We start from the raw sequence: 14,102 nt of genomic DNA on the forward strand, positions 1-14,102 counted from the left end.
GGTGATGTGTGATTTAAATCAGAGATGTAGTATTAATAAAATCAAGCCCACTTGTGGGTGAAAACGCCATTAGGGCACAAATATTCACTCATAGTGAATGTGGGAGTTTGACACTAGCAGTTCATGCAAATGTGTAAAGAAAATCAAAACTTAAAGTGCGCATGTCTGTGTCAGTACGCCACTAGGGCACATGAAATCGCTTATGGCGAATTTGAATATTGAAACTGTGTGAATATTTGCTAGCAATTAGAACAAACATGGGAGTGGCAGTAAAATGATTCAACGCAAAAGAAAGGGCATAACACGTTGGTTAATGCTCAGGTCCAATTCGTCCTTATGTCCCTCGGTACACTGCACATATGGGAGTGTCTGCTGATTCTAAAATCAAAATTTATGTTAGTGAAACTGCTAAGTTGTTCACGCCCCCCAAAGAGTATGGACGAGCATCATGGGAAGGGGCGTTTGAAATGGTTACCATATTGCTTTCCCTGAAATATCCTCTTTGACTGGGCCCATAGAAATGGGACTACGATGCTCGTCTATAAACTAGCAATTAGAACAAACAAGGGCGTGGCAGTAAAATGATTAAACATGTAAGTTAATGTCCGGGTCCAATTCGTCCTTAAATCTCTCGGCACACTGCCCATATTGGAGTGTCTGAAGATTTGAACATGGTTAAAGGAGTTCCTCCAAAAATAGTACACCCATAAAATGCACAAAAAAAATTCTTAGACTAATGTTTCAAATGCTAAAGCAACGGACTGTGTGCAAGCATTCTAAAATCAAAATTTATGTTAGTGAAATTGCTAAGTTGTTTACTCACACCAAAGAGTACGGATGAGCCGCATAGGCAGGGTCACGGCGTTTAAAATGGACCTCTGACCCTGCTCGCCAGGCAGGTCGCTCCCCGCACCGCCTCACGGCTCCAGTGTGAATTCCATCCTCGCTGCCCTCCGCTGCAGTCCTCAGCCTTGCGTCCTGCCTCCTCCGTGACTCCCCGCCCCGTTGCCTTCTGTACCCCGAGTGTGCCTGCGACCCCCGTTGCCTTCTGTACCCCGAGTGTGCCTGCGATCCCCGTTGCCTTCTGTACCCCGAGTGTGCCTGCGACCCCCGTTGCCTTCTGTACCCCGAGTGTGCCTGCGATCCCCGTTGCCTTCTGTACCCCGAGTGCTTGGTTCCTATCTGTATTCGTACATTCTGTGCCCTGATTCTGCCCCCATTTTCCTTCTGTATCCCTGGTTTCACCGCCTTCACCGAGCGCCGCCCGTTCTCCCGCCGCTGCGTCCCGCCGGCCCCGCCCCCTCGCACCCCATTGGCCGCCCCGCTCCCACCTCCCAGCTGCTCCTCCCTCCCTCTCCCGCTCTTATGGAGGCCGCGAAGCGGTAGAGAGAGTGACCTCTGACCCTGCTCGCCAGGCAGGTCGCTCCCCGCACCGCCTCACGGCTCCAGTGTGAATTCCATCCTTGCCGCCCTCCGCTGCAGTCCTCAGCCTTGCGTCCTGCCTCCTCCGTGACTCCCCGCCCCGTTGCCTTCTCCACCCCGAGTGTGCCTGCGACCCCCGTTGCCTTTTGTACCCCGAGTGTGCCTGCGATCCCCGTTGCCTTCTGTACCCCGAGTGTGCCTGCGACCCCCGTTGCCTTCTGTACCCCGAGTGTGCCTGCGATCCCCGTTGCCTTCTGTACCCGGAGTGCTTGGTTCCTAGCTGTATTCGTACATTCTGTGCTCTGATTCTGCCCCCATTTTCCTTCTGTATCCCTGGTTTCGCCGCCTTCACCCAGCACCGCCCGTTCTCCCGCCGCTGCGTCCCGCCGGCCCCGCCCCCTCGCACCCCATTGGCCGCCCCGCTCCCACCTCCCAGCTGCTCCTCCCTCCCTCTCCCGCTCTTATGGAGGCCGCGAAGCGGCCGCGCAGCGGCCACGCGCAGCGGGCGCGCCAGAGGCGCGCCAGAGGCGCGCCAAAGGCAAGCCCGTCTGCGCCCGTCCGCGCCTGGCCCGCGCCCAGCGCCAGAACACCTGGCCCCCGCAGAAGTCAGCCCACCCGCCAGACCTACGACGCCGCCACCCTCATCGCACTCAACACCGGCCGAATCCCCGGCTGCTACCGAGCGGCCCCTAACTGCACCCATGGACCCTTCACCTGCCAATCCTGCAATTTCACCTGCCTCCGGACCCGCACCGCCCCCACCACGCCAAGCACCAGCAGCAACCACCTGAAGTGCATCCTACTCAACACCCGCTCCGTCCACAGACACGCCGTGGAACTCTGGAACCTGCTCGACACCACTTCTCCAGACGTCGCCTTCCTCACAGAGACATGGATGAACGCCTCCTCAGCACCCGACATCGCCATCGCCATCCCGGACGGATACAAGATCACCCGGAGGGACCACGTCAATCAGACAGGAGGAGGCATCGCCATCGTCCACAAGAACACCATCCGCATTACGACCAACTCCGGCGACACCCTCACAGCCGCCGAACATCTTCACTTCCAGATCCACACCGAACCCAAGACCACACTCAGAGGCACCCTCATCTACAGACCCCCAGGACCCCGCACACAATTCAGCGAAGATATCGCCGACTTCATCAGCCCGCACGCCCTCCCCTCCGCTGACTACATCCTCCTCGGGGACCTCAACTTCCACCTGGAGAACAACAATGACCGCAACACCACCACCCTGCTGGACAACCTCGCCAACCTCGGACTCAAGCAACTGGTGACCACCCCCACCCACTACGCCGGCCACACGCTTGACCCCGTCTTCACCTCCAGCAAGGACATCGCCTTCAGCCACACCACCGGACTCCACTGGACAGACCACAGCTGCGTCCACTTCTGCTTCAGAAGGACTACGACCCACCACCACCCGCAACTGGTCCCCCGCAGAAGCTGGAACAAGATCTCTGCCGACCAGCTCACCACATCCCTGAGCCAGAACCCCCCCGCCAGATCAGCGAACCCCAACCAAGCCGCCAACAACCTCACGAGATGGATCAGCAACTGCGCAGACGACCTCGCTCCTCTGAAGACCCCCCCCGCCAGACCCAGCACCAAGAAAGCATCCTGGTTCACCGACGAACTCAAGAGCTCCAAGAAGAACTGCCGGGCCCTCGAGAAAGCCTGGCGCAGAGTCCCAACTACAGACAACATGACCACCCTCAAGCTCGCCACTCGAAGGCACCACCAGCTGATCCACGCCACCAAAAAATCCGCATTCAAGGAACGACTGGACAACAACGCCCGCAACAGCAAGGAACTCTTCAACATCGTCAAAGAGCTCTCAAACCCTAGCGCCGGAAACAACGACATCACGCCCTTGCAAGACCTCTGCAACTCGCTTGCCTCATTCTTCCACAGCAAGATCGCGGACATACACAACAGTTTCAGCACACAGCCATCGCACCCTACGACCGGGACAACGCCCCCCACCACCACCCTCCACGCCTGGACCCCGGTCAACACCGAAGACACCATCCGCACGATGAACTCCATCCACTCAGGATCTCCAACTGACCCCTGCCCTCACCACATCTTCAACAAGGCCGACTCCGTCATCGCACCCCACCTGCAGGACATCATCAACGCCTCCTTCGACACCGCCACCTTCCCAGAGAGCTGGAAACACGCCAAACTCAACGCTCTACTGAAGAAACCATCGGCTGACCCCACCGACCTCAAAAACTACCGCCCCATCTCGCTCCTTCCCTTTCCGGCCAAAGTCATCGAGAAGACCGTCAACAGACAACTGGCCGCCTTCCTCGAGACGAACGGATCCCTCGACCACTCGCAGTCAGGCTTCCGGCCCAACCACAGCACCGAGACCGCCCTCATCGCAGCCACCGACGACATCCGAGCTCTACTCGACAACGGAGAAACCGCGGCCCTCATCCTCCTGGACCTCTCCGCGGCGTTCGACACGGTCTGCCACCGCACACTAGTGCAGCGCCTCAACAACATCGGCATCCAGGAGAAGGCACTGGAATGGATCATCTCCTTCCTTGCCGGAAGAACACAGAGAGTCCGCCTCCCCCGTTCAGATCCGAGGCCACCAAAGTCATCTGCGGCGTACCACAGGGATCATCGCTCAGCCCCACCCTCTTCAACGTCTACATGAGCCCCCTCGCAGCCATCGCACGCCGACACAACCTCAACATCATCTCCTACGCCGACGACACCCAGCTGATCCTCTCCCTCACCAACGACCCCGCCACCGCCAGAACCAACCTACACGAAGGGATGAAAGACGTAGCTGAGTGGATGACGAACAGCCGCCTGAAACTGAACTCAGACAAGACGGAAGTCCTCATCCTGGGATCGTCACCCTCCGCCTGGGACGACTCCTGGTGGCCCCCTGCCCTTGGCAGCGCACCCAAACCAACAGACCACGCACGCAACCTGGGCTTCGTCCTGTTCTCCTCCCTCTCCATGACCAGACAAGTCAACGCCGTCTCCGCATCATGTTTCAACATCCTACGCATGCTACGGAAGATCTTCTGGTGGATACCCACCGAAACCAGGAAGACGGTCACCCAGGCCCTCGTCACCAGCCGACTAGACTACGGCAACTCCCTCTACGCCGGAACCACAGCCAAACTCCAGAAACGACTCCAGCGCATCCAGAACGCCTCAGCACGCCTCATCCTGGACATCCGCCGACACAGCCACATCTCCGCACATCTGAGAGACCTGCACTGGCTCCCCGTCAGCAAGAGAATCACGTTCAGACTCCTCACCCACGCACACAAAGCTCTCCACAACCAAGGCCCAAGATACCTCAACGACCGCTTGACCTTCTACACCCCCACCCGCCAGCTTCGATCAACCAGCCACGCCCTCGCCGCCGTCCCCCGCATCCGAAGAGCCACAACAGGAGGAAGATCCTTCTCCTACCTGGCTGCCAAGACGTGGAACTCCCTCCCCATCCACCTCCGCCTGACCCAAGACCACCTCTCCTTCAGGAAGCAACTTAAGACCTGGCTGTTCGAGCAGTAGCGGACCCCCCCCCCCCCCCCAAGCGCCTTGAGACCCTACGGGTGAGTAGCGCGCTATACAAATGCTTTGATTGATTGATTGATTGCTTTGCCTTAAATATCCTCTTTGACTGTGCCCATAGAAATGGGACTATGATGTTGGGACGGGAAAAAGAAACAAAGTTGACATCCAAAGGTGAAAAAAGACTAAAACAACCCCAATCCCCCTTAAAAGGAAGCCCGAAACCCAATAACTATCTTACCAAAGGGAGCCCAACTGAGAGGCGACATCGAAAATTGCAAAAAAAGGCTAAAAAAATACAAGCAACTGTGGCATTAAGAGGAGGTGGGAGGGGTGGAATGCTAAATTAAAATGTAAGCAGCTATGGCACCGAAGCTGAACTTAAACAAACAGTAACAGAGCAGGAAACCAACAAAAAAGAATAGTCCCCCAGAGATCATATAAACAACCGTAAGGAAATGATACAGTGCTTAATCCCTGCTCCGTGGGAGGAACGGAAGAAAAAAGGAGGGACAAAGAGGCAGGATTGACTACTAGCAAGCAAGGATTTTTAAAGGACAGTAACATAAACAAATTAAAAGGAATGGCAAGCAGAAGGCGGAATTGAACTCCACAAACCATATACAACAGGTTGCTATGCAACAGCGCAAGCACTGTCTAGACTTGACCTAAAAAGGAGTAAAACGGAAGGGTATAAGACGTATGGGTATTAAAGGAAGTTTAACGGGAACCTTAAAAAAGAGGGATGAAACCCTTTCTAAACAGTTAAAAAACATGGAGTAACAAATGTTTCTTCAAAAAATATTTTTCTCCAGCTCGTTTTTTGTCAAACTGGAGAAACCATTAATAAAGAAAATGTTGTCAAAAAATCTTCTCTTGTAGTTAGTGCTGCTTTTTAATTTGTTGTATTGATTCTTGTTCCAGTGATGGATCAATTCTTCTTCCAATGTGACTGAGAATGAGTGTTGTTAATCATTGATGTGTCTTTAGGGAGTTTAAATGTGCTAGTTATGTTTGTAAAAGCTACTAAAAGATGAGTGCCTAAAACATGTAGGCGACCTTCGCCTGGCTGCTGAAGTTAACAAACCCGCGGTGCAGCATTCTTTACAAATTCAAACTTCATACAAAATCGAGCCTTATCTAATTTCAAACTTGCCAATTTATGACGTCTTTTTACTTACCAGATTCAGACTTAATAACTTTCACCGTCTTATTACCTTTCAAAATACTAATGACTGGTCAAAGGAGCTCTCTTGCTGTCCGTGTGATGATACCTCCACGCAATCCCTTCTACACGTCACTTTTTTCTGCAAATTTTATCTTGAGCCAGAAAACGGTGGCTGAAACCTCTTCTGTTACAAATGGCTCTACGTGAATGCCGCCCGGCATTGTTGTCACTGCAAATGCTGGACTCCCTTTTGGTATCTTTTAATATTGCTAAATTTTTAAAATTTTGCATTAGGCATCAAACAAACTTATAATTATAAACCTTGTTCCTGTGACTGTTAGCTGTATCGCAAATTAATTTCACAATAATCTGTTTTAATAACCATTTACCTAAATTCAAAACTCCAAATGAACTACGTATTCCAGTTTTGCTATTTTGCACCTGAAACGTTTTTGCCATTTTTGCACTTATTCACCCTTATACAGAACAAACAAGTCCTCTCGAAAAACTTTTGGTCTCTTTTTAACATTTTGAGTGTTATACCCATATTATGTAAATCGTGACAACTTTTTACAGAGTATTTGTACCATGCTTTTATGGTTTTGCTAAGCATTCCGAATAAAGCTTTTTATTGATTGATTGATTGATTGTAATATTAAAGTATGCTTTTATGTCCATGCAGGTAACTGCACATTTCCATCTTGGTAGGTGTGGTCTGTCTCACTTTAAAACAGAATAAAAGTTAATCCTGTTCACAAAGGTTCTGTATGCACAGGTCTTCTTTCTCCAAACTCAAATTGTAAAATCACTAGCCCTGACACTAATCGCCTCCAGCAAGGTCTGGTTGCTAGTAGATTAATGCATCGCCTCCAGGGATTTGTAGTTGACGTCATGGTCACAGGTTTCAATCTCACGGGCCCACTCAGCTTTTCATCCTTCCAAAGTCGAACAAATGAGTATCATTGAGTCGGGTAACAATAAACATCTTATATTTAGCGCCAAAGTACTCCAAGGGGAGAACATGACATTTACAGGTACACATTATGTTATTCTTTAACTTATGGGGTTTTGTTAATTTGGGAAATTACAGGCCTGCTGTAAACAAGAGGCCTCCCTATTACTCAAAGCAACAGCATTAATCACTTATTTATTTATTTTATGTGTTTTTATATAGCGCGGACTTTACCCGAAGGTGTCAGAGCGCTTCACAATAGGAACAGTAATGCTACATGAGGAGAAAATTACAAGTGAGCATATAAATGACAGACACTCAAAACACAAGAACAAACGTTACATTACATGAGGCAATGGTGGCAATTGTGCATGTATCAAAAGCAAACAAAATACAAGAATTAGTTATAAGACGAAAAGTGACGTGTGCATGTTACAAAAGAGTACAAAATACAAGTAGAAGTATAATACTGCAATAAATGGCAGACACACAAACCACAAGAACACACTGGGAAGGCACTTCTATAGTTATGGAGAACAGAACTTCCCATAATGGAAGGACTTCCTTCAGATAATAGAGAGAGTGTGAATTAAATTTGGAAGTGTCTTTGAAGGAGGAGAACTTTGAGGTCAGTTTTGAAGGCCTGGGAAGAGGTGGTGGTCCGGAGCTAAGGCGGAAGTGAGTTCCAGATTCTCACCGCGTTGCCTGAAAAAGATTGGGCCATTGGTCTTTCCTTCTTGAAAGTTGGAGGTTCAAGCAATACATTTTCCGCATTACGTGATGGTCTAGAGCCTCCAGAGAGTTTCAGTTTATTCGGCAGGTAGCGAGGTGAGGAGGAGTGCAAGGCTTTGTGGGTGATACAGGCAGTCTTGTAGATAGATCTTGCCTCGATGGGAAGCCAATGGAGGGTGGATAAAATGGGTGTGATGTGGTCGCTTCTTTTGGCCCCATATATGAAGCGAGCTGCTGAATGGAGAACAGATTTAAGGGTGGACAGGTGGGATTTGGGGAGGCCAGTAAGAAGAGAATTGCAGTAGTCCAGTCTGGAGAGAACCAGCGATTGGATCAGGGTTTTAAGGTCTTGCTCCGGGAAGAAGCGACGAATCCCCCAAAGAAGGCGCAGTTGGTATCGAGCAGACTTTGCAATGGAATTTATGTGGGAGAGTAGATTGAGTTCTTTGTCGAGTATGACACCAAGGGATTTTGCGCTGTCGACAATGATGGGTTTATTGTTAAGTAGATTCATCTGATCCATCCATGATTGAACCGGGGGACGAAAAAGTGAGGAGGAGAGGAGGAGGAATTCAGTTTTGGAGGGATTCAGAATCAGTTGATGAGTTAACATCCAGTTTTGAATGGAGTCAAGAGTAGAGCTTAGGATGGAGAGATCGTGAGTGGAGGCCACTTTAAGGTAGATTTGGGTGTCGTCCGCATAGAGATGATAGTGGATTACGGAGTTACTTAGGAGATTTCCTAATGGTTCTAAATAGAGATTGAACAATGTGGGTGCAAGTATAGAGCCTTGAGGAACACCTTGACCTTCCGCCAAAGGAGATGAAAGACTGTTCGCTATTTTGATCATTTGGGTTCTATCGGAGAGGAAGGAAGCAAACCATTTAAGCACAGTGCCCTCCATGCCCATTCTCTGTTGAAGAGTGTTAAGGAGAGTGTTGTGATTGACAGTGTCAAAGGCTGCAGAAAGGACAAGGAGAATTAGAAGACAAGACTCATGAACATGGCTGAAGGATGAAAGGTTGAATTACTCCACCAGGAATCAGAGTCGCGGCTCCTAGTAGGAGTGCTGCGGGGCAGTGGGGCGGGGCAGGGGAGGGGCAGGGTGGTGGATAGTAAACTCCGGCATACGGCCGACTGGAGTTAAGCACACAAATAAATAAAACGAATTACATTACGCGTGCTGCAACGCAAATAAATAAAACGAATTACATTGCGCGCGCTGCAACGCCATTTGCGTTGCAGCGCGTGCAATGTAATTTGTTTTATTTATTTATTTATGTATTTAACTCCGGTCGGCCGTATGCTGGAGTTTACTACCCACCACCCTGCCCTGCCCCGCGCCACTGCCCCGCAGCACTCCCACTAGAAGCCGCGACTGAATAAGACCTGTGTTTCTGATGTTAGGTAGATCTCTGTATCACATACATTCTCTCATACACACATACAGTAAGAGAGCATGCTAGAATGCTTACATAGACGACTGTGGTTACGGGTGGGTAGACATGGAGATGGACAGACAAAGAATTGCAGGTTTCATATACACTTCATTAGCTCTTATAAAGAGGAAATACAATTTGGATTGGAAAAATTCAATAAATGAAAATGCCAATTCAGTCCTTGGTCTCTCCTTAATTGTTAGGTGATTGAGTATGGTAGTCTCGCCTCTTATACAACAGGCAAAGTTATCAAAAAAAGGTGGGAACATGAGCAAAATGAAGGCAAACTTTGGGACACATTGGCTTTGCCAATGCTTTTTTGTCATGCCATACAACATTGGTGGAAAGTAAACTGCTTAAAAATAAAATTAAAAAAATTGTCGTGATTTGATAAGCTCTCATCACGTATGCATCATGACGATACTGCCGCCCATGTCATTTAGTAGGCACGCGCATGTGTAATGACGTATGCATGTGAACTCATCACCACATATTCACCCACCTACTGAAAGACATGGGCGCCATTTTTTTATATTTTCCAATGGTGGATGCCAATTGGCGCAGTAAATAAAAACAACAAACTTTGCATTGTGCTAAAGTCCACTTAAACAAGCAGAGCGGCTCCGCAGCCAAGGGGAGCTACTTGGCCCTTCACAAAATGTTAAAGAAAGTATTAAATAGAAAGGACCGCAAGAAGTAGACCTGCAACAGAGGAACAGGTGTGATGAAGCAGAAAAATAAAAATAAAGGTAAAGTCAGAAGGGGGATAAGCAGCACACGAGTGAGAGAGCATCCCATCCTCTGAGTGGGGCAACAGCAGTTGGTGGGGGAGAAGCACATAACACAGAGTAAATAGCACCCGAAAGAGAGAGCAATGGAGCATGAGGGGCGGGTATTTAACAGCGGGAGAAGCACACGAAGGAGAGTGCTGGAAAACAAATGCACTCAAATGGAGAGCTAACATTCATATAAAAAACGAAAAAAGTAGTTCCATAAACGTGAGCAGTGAAAGGATACAAATCAGATTGTCAGAAGGAGGGTAAAGAGGGTCTGCTTCAGGGGAGTAACAAACAAAAGGGGAAGGAAGAGCAAAAAATGCCATGTAATAACAAGCATGCAAATTAGAGTTATAATAAAGCTAGAAGATGTCTGGAACATGAGACCTAAAAAGGTCCTGGGGGACTTAAGTGCGCTACCCAACAGTTAGAGTGTCACCTGTCTCCAGTCAGCTCACATCCGGTGGGATAACCAATTGAGTAGTGGCAAATGTCAGCTTGCCTGGAGGATTACTGTCATGAGTGCCCGATGAAAGCAGTTTCTCAGGATTTGAGAGTTAAAGCGCACACATCAGGCCATGTAATGGTATTTATTATTGAGCGATTTGCAGAGTATCAGAGGGGTCATAATTACTTGCTGTCCACTTCTAGAACAGGATGACACAATTTGGAACAGAAAATGAATGTTTTAAGAGGAAAATTGTAAAGTGTTTTCGTATAAATAGTGAACTACGTTTTATAGCCGTCCACATGGAATTGTAGAAAAACAGTCAATTAAGTTATTTCAGAAAGTGCCTATATAAAGTCACATGGGATGAATAGTTCTGAGAAAGCAAAGGATATCGCTCGGGTTCAGCAAGAGTCAAGAGCAAAAGAGTCTGGTAGTCTCTCTATGCCATTACTAATTCCTCAGGCCTGCAGGATGTTTTGGGCAAAAAGCGGCGATAATTTTATCGCCTAATTAGCAAGGTGACGCTATCGCGTGAAACCTTGCATTAGCGCCCGGATTCTTAACGCCCAGCTTTGCATCCCTAATGAAATGCAAAGTGGGCGTTCCTGACCTGACATGACTGGAGAAATGTCGGTAAGCGACATTTCTCCTATCATCAAGCCCCACGCTATGAAGCATAGCGGCAAAAAAAGTAGCGATAAACCCTGTTATCGCTACTTTCCCTGTTATCGCTACTTTCCTTACGCCTGCTTCAGGACTGACTTTTAGCCATGATATCCTATGGAAGGTGGATATCATGGCTAAGTATGTGAGGCCCTATCATCAAGCTAACGCCACATTGCGTGAGATTATCGTTGGGTTTCCAGCGATAATCTCAAGTTTGGCAGTTAGTACTAGGATGTTTATCGCTTTTGAGATAAGCGTTGCTAATAGCGCGCTATCTCAGTGATAAAAATCCACACTAGCCGGCGATAATTATCCTAGCGCTAAGTGCGCTTAGCGATAATTATCGCCGGTTGTTGCTGATATGCCCCATGGTCTTTAGCAACATGGATAGATCTGGAAACCCCAAGTGCACTTTGCAATGTTTGCCAAGTTTCATTTTTTAAGGCAAACTATCATTTAACATTTACTGTAAAGTAAACCTCTCAATTTATCTCGTTTGCCGTTTTTCGTACAAGTAAACATACTTGGGCTAATTGTGTTGCACATTGCATGAAGTATTACACTCTTTTACCGTTTTGGGCTTGAAACATTTTCAGTAACCTGTGCCTGTTTACATTCACAACGGAGAATGGGAGTCACGAAAAAACACACGCGAGGCAGTCAGCACCAAATCAATAAAAATAGCAGATTCTATTTGAAGAGTAGGGATCAAAACTAAACACTATTCAAAGCATCACTCTGGCACCTTAACCAATCACAAAGTCTTATTATTCCAGCTGGCACACCTGTGTTCCTTATCCTTCTGGTCCCAAAAGAATTTGGCATATGACTTCCCCACATGAGTACCAAAAGCGCATTAGTAGGACGGAGCCTAAGAATACCCCTCGTCATTGTGCTGTAACCTCCTGTGGTACTTCAGTGTACACAGCATACCTTCAGTTTGAGGCTGTCTCAGTGGAATTGAAAGCCTTGTTTGGGAAATAGACTGTCCTGTCTTTGAAGGGTAGTGCAAACATGTCTTAAAATGGAATTGCAAAAACAACAGTTGATGGACAGAATGCAGTCATACAGTCACCCCAGTACAGAGATCTGGGCCTAAATCCATCGTGTTTTTTGCTCACCATGCCATTCCATTTTGAACCCAGCCATACGCAAATCAGTCTTGACCCTGTGCCTCATGGGTACAGTCCAGCCCAAACTGCCAAGCCAGGTCCTCCCTGGACTGGAAACAAGCATCCTAGGACCGGTTTCGGGGTTTCACCCCTCTTCAGCCAGGATAGCTTGATTCCAGTGGCATGGAGAGCACGGGACCCACGTCTGGGCATACCCTTCCCACTCGGCGTGACAAATGCTGAAACAACAGTTGATGGACAGAATGCAGAACAATGTCATACATTCACCCCAGTACAGAGATCTGGGCCTAAATCCATCGTTTTTTTGCTCACCACGCCGTTCCAGTTTGAACCCAGCCATATGCAAATGGTTCTTGACCCTTTGCCTCATGGGTACAGTCCAGCCCGAACTGCCAAGCCAGGTCCTCCCTGGACTGGAAACAAGCATCCTAAGACCGGTTTCGGGGTTTCACCCCTCTTCAGCCAGGATAGCTTGATTCCAGTGGCATGGAGAGCACGGGACTCACGTCTGAGCATACCCGTCCCACTCGGGGTGACAAATGGCTGGGTTCAAACTGGAATGGCATGGTGAGCAAAAAAACGATGGATTTAGGCCCAGATCTCTGTACTGGGGTGAATGTATGACATTGTTCTGCATTCTGTCCATCAACTGTTGTTTTTGCATTAAAATGGAATTGCCACACTGTATTACCTTTATTCCACTTTAGGAAAGATACATTTTTTTCTGCCTTTGACTTTATTCTTATCACTGCTCTATTCTACAGTGATTCTACTGAGTTGACCCTGACACATTTCGCATGTACCTCTAGTGTACAAATCCTTCTGTACAGCTGGTAAGATGCCTAAGACCCTCATTGCTGATTCCTCTCTAGTTCCCCAGGACTTTGTTGTTCTCTTTCCAAATATTTGTCACCATTTTTGGGAATCATAAGGATAAGGGGAGTCCATCCATCCTTTCGCTGAGTGGTTGTTCAGTTCATCAGCTCCAGTTCTATTGAATATCCTTCCTCCTTCATGAATCTTTAACCCCAAAGTACTCAGAGCTTACTGCAAGATATCATCTAGCAGTTTACACAACCCCCAAATAAATAAAATAAAACCCCATGACAGAGACAAACCAGATAAGGACTCTTTTTGGAGCCACTATAGACGCCATAATGTACCCCTTTTTTGTCAGTTGTCTTTCAGTGTCCTGGGTCTGGTAGCACATCCTTCCACATTTGCCCATAGTTAATAATAGTGAGTTACCATGCATGGCGTGAGGTCAGGAGTGGGGCTTTTGTAAAGGAGCAAGGAATAAGCCATCTCTCTGAGCTCTGCATGGGCATTAAGTTAATATAGGCTAGTTTGCCTGGTCCTAGAGTTCAATATTTCGAAAGTAAAATGTTAGTGGACCAACATCCAAAAATTAAAATCATTGCCTAAAAGGTTCATCAGGTTGCCAAAAGCTCTTAGAAGTATTCAATAAACCATCTCAGGCAGAATAACAAAATTACTTTTCCATATCCTTCCATTCCAACTGTACAGCTGAAGAAAGTTCCCTACCTGTATTCCTCAATTATGGCTTGTTATTATTGACCTATAGGTATTCCAAAACTAATACATCCAATCAGAAACACTGTCACGTGTTAAAAACAAGGCAGCAATATTAAACTATGGAGGAGGCTATTAGATCTGAGGATGAAAAGTGATCCGGGTAGTAAGTGCAAGACATCAGGTGTTAAAAAACACCCTGTTCTCCCACAATAGCATGTTCTTTCAATAGGAGGAGAGGGTGAACCACAAACAGA

Source organism: Triturus cristatus, chromosome 6 (assembly GCF_964204655.1).
Source record: "Triturus cristatus chromosome 6, aTriCri1.1, whole genome shotgun sequence".
Classification (NCBI taxonomy): Eukaryota; Metazoa; Chordata; class Amphibia; order Caudata; family Salamandridae; genus Triturus; species Triturus cristatus.